Genomic DNA, 7,484 nt, shown 5'->3' on the forward strand with positions numbered 1-7,484 from the left:
TTCTTCAAACTCCTAATAAAGTATAGCCACTGTCTTGCCTTCTTTATAACTACATCAATATGTTGGGACCAGGTTAGATCCTCAGAGATCTTGACACCCAGGAACTTGAAATTGCTCACTCTCTCCACTTCTGATCCCTCTATGAGGATTGGTATGTGTTCCTTTGTCTTACCTTTCCTGAAGTCCACAATCAGCTCTTTCATCTTACAGACATTGAGTGCCAGGTTGTTGCTGTGGCACCACTCCACTAGTTGGCATAGCTCACTCCTGTACGCCCTCTCGTCACCACCTGAGATTCTACCAACAATGGTTGTATCGTCAGCAAATTTATAGATGGTATTTAAGCTATACCTAGTCACACAGTCATGTAGAGAGTAGAGCAATGGGCTAAGCACACACCCCTGAGTGCGCCAGTGTTGATTGTCAGTGAGGAGGATATGTTATCATCAACCCTCACACACTATGGTCTTCCGGTTAGGAAGTCGAGGATCGAATTGCAGAGAGAGGTACAGAGGCCCAGGTTCTTCAACATCTCAATCAGGATTGTGGGAATGATGGTATTAAATGCTGAGCGATAGTCGATGAACAGCATCCTGACGTAGGTGACATTCAGGAACGACTGAAACTGTTCTGCAACAAATTGTGGTCCATGTCACTGGTTAAGTGTTCTGGATCACCAGACCTTGAGAAGACGTTTCTCAACTCATTGATAGTGTGCGAGGCTGTAGCGGAGGCTATTGAGAACGCTTCTGGCCACTTTGTAGCTGCATCCACTACTACCAAGAAATTTGTACCCATAAATTTTCTTCTTTCCAACTGTTATAAGACTGCTGAACAGATCCTGACCCGGATCTGGGCCGTACCCTCCAAATATCCGAACCTGCCTCTCGGTTTTTTTGCACTACCTTACTTTCCCTTTTCTATTTTCTATTTATGATTTCTAATTTAAATTTTTTAATATTTACTATCGATTTGTACTCCAGGGAGCATGAAGCGCAGAATCAAATATCGCTGTGATGACTGTACGCGCTAGTATCAATTGTTTGGCGACAATAAAGCATAAAGTATAAGTATAAATGGTCCAGCAAAGTCCACATGAATCCTCTGCCAAGGCAATGAGGCCATTCCAAGGGAAGGAGGAGTGCTGCTCTTGGCACCTGCTGAATGTTTTGGCATCCTGAACAATGGATGGCAGCCTAAGGCAGTGATGGGTCTTTTCTGGTTTCCCTTTGGATCATCTGTGCTCTAATAGGGAGACTTTTGATTTCTATTAGGGAAAATGTATCAAGAAGAGTGTCCTCTTTTGTAAATTTTTCAGTGATTTCCTTTTCTGAGGGTGAACGGGGCAATCCCTCGGCATTTCCATAATTAGTTGTCCTTGAAATTGATCTTGTAATTGCGTTCTCCAAGAAATAGAGTCCATCTCTGCCTTCGTGCTGCTGCCATTGGTGGAAGAGCTGCTGTGGATTGAAAATGGACACTAGTGTTCGACGATCAGTAATGAGGGTAAACTCCCTCTCATACAAGCACTGGTTGAAAAGTTTTACACCCCAAACCAGACTCAAGGCCTATATGTCAATCTGTGCATGTTTTAAATCTACAGCAGTAGGGGAATGTGATGCAAAAGCTATGAGGTGTTCACTTCCCTCACTCATAACATGTGGCATGACTGCACCTATAACATAAGGTGAGGCACTACAGACAAGCTTTGCTGCACGATGTGGATCATTACATGTGAAGACAGTGTCTAATGTCACAATTTCCTTTTCCTTTTTGGAAGCCACCTCACCCTGCTTTGTCCATTTCCATTTCTTCCCTATCTGTAGTTATGAATTCAAGGGGTGGAGCACAGCAGCCAGGTTTGGCAGGAGCCTGTTATATTAATTGACAAAACCTAAAAAAGACATCAACTGTGACATGTCCTTTGGTCTTGGGGCATCCACCACTGCTTGAATTTTCTCAGCCCAATTCCATTTTAGTTAGCCATTCATTTCTGGTGTAACCCACATTGCTTGCCTCTTGTTAGTTTTCACATTGTAAATCTCAAGATTACTCAGTCCTGTGCCACTCTCATCATTATCATTTTTTAAATCAACAACATGCAGATTAATGCTCTTTTTGAAACTACAAATTGATTTTATCTTTTCCCCTTCTTTGTCCAGTCTATTAATTTTTGTCTGCTCGACATGCTCTTATTATGTGTCCTTCTTCCATTTTCTGCAAGTTTTGCCCTTAAACCTGCATTCATGTGATGTCTGTGAGTCCCTGCCACAACAGTGACACAATTTGTTCAGGCAGGCTGGTTTCTGTTTAGACGTTTCAATTTTGTTCATGCTCACTTCATTCCTGACTGCTACTCAGTTGTATCTCTGGCTGTTGTTCACATTGGTACAGAAGTTTCAACTGTTCTATTAAATGTAAGTTGCACTTCAGTTTGGAGCCATTCTTGAAAGCTTTCTTGTAAGATTCCACAAACTATATGATCTTTCTTTGTATCATTAAACCCATCACTGAACTGGCAATGCTAAGACAATTTCTTTAATATAGCAGCGTAAGCTGAAATGGACTCCCCTTTCATTTGATTCCACTTATGAAACCCAAAGTGTTTTGCAATTAACAATGGTTTTGGTTCTAAAAGTTCCTGCATTACTTTCATATTATCAGCAAAGCTCATTTTGGCTGGTCTGTTTGGAACAGTTAAACTTCAGAGAAAACTCGATGCTTTTCCACCTATTACATTCAACAAAACTGGCACTTGTTTCCCAATGGCTATTCCATTTGCTTTAAAATACTGCATATTTTTTTCAGTATACATCACCCAGTTATCTGTTATACAATCAAACACGTCTATCTTTCTAATGTAGCCAGCCATTTCTGCTTGTTTTTATTATTTATTATTATCAGCTGGTACTCACTGGTTATGAACCAGTAAATTTCATTAGTTTTCTGCCTTGTTTTAAAACTTGAACCTTTTTCTCCACTGTGAAGAAACACATACTGCACTTTTTTTTAACTTGACCATCTCTCCCTTGCTCCTCATCTGAAGAATAAAACACATGCTGCGCTTCAATAGGTAGCTCGTCTCAGGTTTGTTTAAACACTTACTCGTCGCCAGTGTTATGATTTGTAACTCCAAAACTAATCAGAAGAAAAACCATGAGAGCTGGGAGATACGTGCCTAATTCGTTTCACTTTAGTGAAGTGCTCTCTTATGATGTGTTGTAATGATGCACGCCATTCATGTACTTCTTACATATAACCGATAGGGCGTATGGGGTGTCAGGGAGGGGTAGCACCTGTGGTGGGAGAACATGTCGTGTCCTTTTCAAGGCAGTTAGTCCACCTTTGGTCCCCACCTGGCACTCAGCTGTCACCTGTGGCTCCCCGTAGCTGTTTGCATACGACAGCAGCCACATCCCGGGCAACGGCTTTGACAAGCTGGCTAAACCAGGTGAAGGCAGCCGACGGGTCTCAAACCCTCCGTGAGATAGGGAGTTGTCTATCCCAGCATGTGAAGAGAGACTCCGGCAGATTGAGCGGACGAGACCAATGGAAGGTCCAATGGTCAAGCAGGTGGTCTCTGCAAGTGTTGTGGAATGTGCAGAGCAGGACAAGACACAGAAGTTGTCCTGGTCATCTGCTGCGCCTAGTCCCATCTCCAGCCGTTTAGACTCTGTCTTGCCACTGGATCCAAATGGGAATTGGAAAGAGAGAGTGAGGCTGACGCTGCGCAACTCTCCCTCACTTAAATCCAAGTCATGCGCTAGTCTCAACACCGTCACCATGGTGTCGAGGTCCTCATCAACGTCAACGATGGACAAACAACAATACATATAACTGGTAATTAATTATGTAAACAAAAAAATGCTTACTCAAACTATATATTTGAAAATTTACTTAGATATTATTGATATATTAAATACAAAACGGTGGCTTATTTGGCATTTCTCAAATCCATCTTCCTTTCCTTTCCTTGGTTAGGTAAGTGCACAAAATGCTGCCATATATTATTTAATGTGGGAAGATGTGAAGTTGTTCATTTTGGAAGAAAGAACAAAAGAACACAGTATTACTTAAATGGAGAAATATTGCAGCAGAAAGGAATTTGTCAATCTTTGTGCCTCAAATAAAAAGCTAGAAAACTAGTGCAATAGGTAATAGGAAAATGTAATGGAATGTTGGTTCTTATTTCAAGGGAATATTAAAATAGTGAAGTCCTACCACAACTGAAATACAAGCTCAGGAACATTAATTAACTGCATTAATGTGAAATGGTACTTAACAAGTGGATATACATTAAGACCTTTGGTTAGAGGACAGAAAGGTGCAATTCAGTCCCTCAATCTCATCATGCTCTTCAGTAGGATTTTGGCCCATCAGACATTTTTCAATTCGACTTTCCTTATTTCCCAATAGTCCTTGATTCCCTACAAATTAGAAATCTCTCAGCCTTAAACATGCAAGAACTCTACCTAACATTTCTCTTTGGCAAGGTATTACAAAGACTCACAAATATCAGAGAAGAAATTCTTCCTTATCTCTTTATTCTGAGACTACGTCTTCTGGCTCTGGCCTCTACCATGAGAAGTAATATCCTCTCATCATCTACCTTGTCTGCCTCCTTAAGAACCCTCTCCAAATACAATTGTATCCTTCCTATGGTTTGGTGATAGTACCTATCCATAGATACACCAGCTGTGGCCCATATAATATTTTATATAGTTGTACCTTTAACCCCTCCCCCATGGTCTTATATATTATGTCTCAATTAATAAAGGTATATCTACCATATGTCTTCCAAAAAGCCTCATTTACCTGTGGGGGGGGGGTGCAAACTGGCTGTCCACCCTATCTATGCCTCTCGTGGTCTTACACACCTCTACTAGGTCAATTCAAGTTCAAGTTCAAGTTTATTGACATTCAGCCATATATATTAATACCACCAAATGAAACAAAGTTCCTCTGGACTTGGGTACACAACACATCGGGTGTATTTACATCACAAGTTAAAAAGTAAACTGTATAACGCTACTGGTGCTTCATATCTGCTGAGACTTGGGTGGTGGCAGTAAGTTCAGTAGTCTTACAGCCTTGGGGAAGAAGCTGTTTTCTCATCCTCTTTCACTTCAAAGAATTTCTTTAGCCAGAGTGGGTTGAATCTGTGGAATTTGTTGCCATAGATGGCTGTGAAGGCCAAGTCATAGCTATCTTCAAAATAGAGTTTGATAGGTTCTTGATTAGGAAGGGGATCAAAGGTTACAGGAGAAGGCAAGAGAATGGAATTGAGAGGGAAAATAAATCAGTCACGATTGGGTGTGAAGCAGACTCTATGAGCTGAATGGCCTAATTCTGATCCCATGTCTTATGGTCTTATGGTGTTACCAATTTCTCATCCTTACCAATTTTAATAAAGAATTATAAATTTAATTAATCAATGAATTTTGTTTCTCATCTTTTATCCCTCTACACTGACACCTCAGTGCCTGCCATGATGCTGAGCTCTTCTTCTACCACCTCTGTCTCCGAGCCTACTTCTTTGGCAAGGACTCTCCAGCCTGCACCAATGATCCCTTCTCCCGTCTTCAACCTTCCTCCTCTTCCTGGACACCCCACTCTGGTCTTCTGCCTGCTCTGGGTCTTTTCATTGCTAACTTGCTAACTGCCAATGAGATATCAACTGTGTCAAATTTACTTCTCCTCTCTCCAGTTCAAACCTCACTCCTTCCGAATGCACTGCTCTCCACTGGCTCCACACTAATCCTAACCTCACCATCAAACCAGCAGACAAGGGGGTTGCTGTAGTAGTCTGGCGGACTGACCTCTACTTTGCTGAGGCCAGGCAACAACTCTCAGACATTATGGGGTAAAATGGTCCACTTTGATTTGATCACTTTGTGGACTTTTACAGCAAAATTTTAAAGTGGATTCTTCATTATCTACAAGAAGGTAACACTAATGCTTTATAAGGCATTGGCCAGACAATGCGGAGTATTGAGAGTAGTTTTTGGGCTGCTTATTGAAGAAAGGAGGTACATAATCGCAGGAGTGAATGGGTTAATGTATGAGGAGTGTTTGATAGCTCTGGACCAGTACTCATTGGAGTTGAGAACAATATGGGGGGGCGAGGGGTGGATCCCATTGAACGTATCAAGTATTGAAAACTTTAGACTGGATTTGGAGAGGACGTTTCCTGTAATAGGGGAGTCTAGAACCAGAGGACACAGCTACAGAATTGAAGAACATACCTTTAGAATGGAGATGAGGAGGAATTTCTTTAGCCAGAGGGTGGCAAATCTATGGAATTAATTTCCATAGAAAGGAGTAGAGGCCAAGTTCTTGGGTATATTTGAAGCGGAAGTTGATAGGTTCTTAATTAGTCAGGGTGTCGAAGGGTACTCTGCAGGAGGAGAATGGGGTTGAGAGAGACAATAAATCTGCCAGGATGGAAGGGCGGAGCAGACTCAATGGGCTGTGTGCCTTAATTCTGCTCTTATGTCTTATGGTCTTATTAATTTACCATCTATAAGTCAATTTGTTACAAAGAATTGTAAGTTTCAGGTATTTTGTTCTTTTTTAAAACTATACTCTCTATTGCACTACCTCAAGAAAGAATTGGCCTAATACTCTTAGGGATAACTTTGGTAAAATGTCCTGTAACAATATCTTATTGAGCTCATTTATAGAAATAAATAAAATATAATAATGGTGTCAGTTACCTTAGTGGTGCAGTTGATAAATATATCACAGAGCATTTATTCAGAACATAAAGGCAAAGGTTCAATGAATTGATCTTTGATTGGATACTACATTTGGCTTCTGTACATTGGGACAGCAAGTCAAAGACGAGCCATTCTTTTGATTGCTATTCTGACTGGTTTAGATAATGGGATGTAGATTTTTCTTGGTGGGAATCTGAATGAACATTGAACCAACAGTGTATTGAGAAACTGAGCATAATTGCTAAAAATAGAAGATGTGGCAACAGTTAATTTGATGTTAATACACAGTGACCAGAAGCAAGATTTCCATTTTCTCCTCCAGCCGAGGATAAGTCTGTGTTCAGTTTGCCCATATGATGTAATTGCTGACCCATATCGGAGGCGAGAGTTGATTTTGCTTGCTATCCACAATGTTCACTCCTCTCCAGGACACCAGACCCATCTGCTGTACCATTGTTTGGTCAATTCAATTGCCAATTCAGATAGACTGAAAGGACAAGGTGTCCGGATCCGGGATGAAAACCAATTTCACTCATTCTCCTCGATGGTCACTCCTCTCTCCATGGCGATGAGGCTATGAAAATTACCCTGGCTACCGTACTCCGTAATATGATGAACTGATAGGCAAGGCTTTGCACCTACTCTGGGGATCTGAGGACTCAATTTGGTTTGGGATATTGTTGTATGCTTCAATTGTTTGCATGATTTGTGTTTTTTCTTTCTTTTGCGCATCAGGTATTGGTCTTCTATGATTATGAAGACACG

Source organism: Mobula hypostoma, chromosome 12 (genome assembly GCF_963921235.1).
Source record: "Mobula hypostoma chromosome 12, sMobHyp1.1, whole genome shotgun sequence".
Lineage (NCBI taxonomy): Eukaryota > Metazoa > Chordata > Chondrichthyes > Myliobatiformes > Myliobatidae > Mobula > Mobula hypostoma.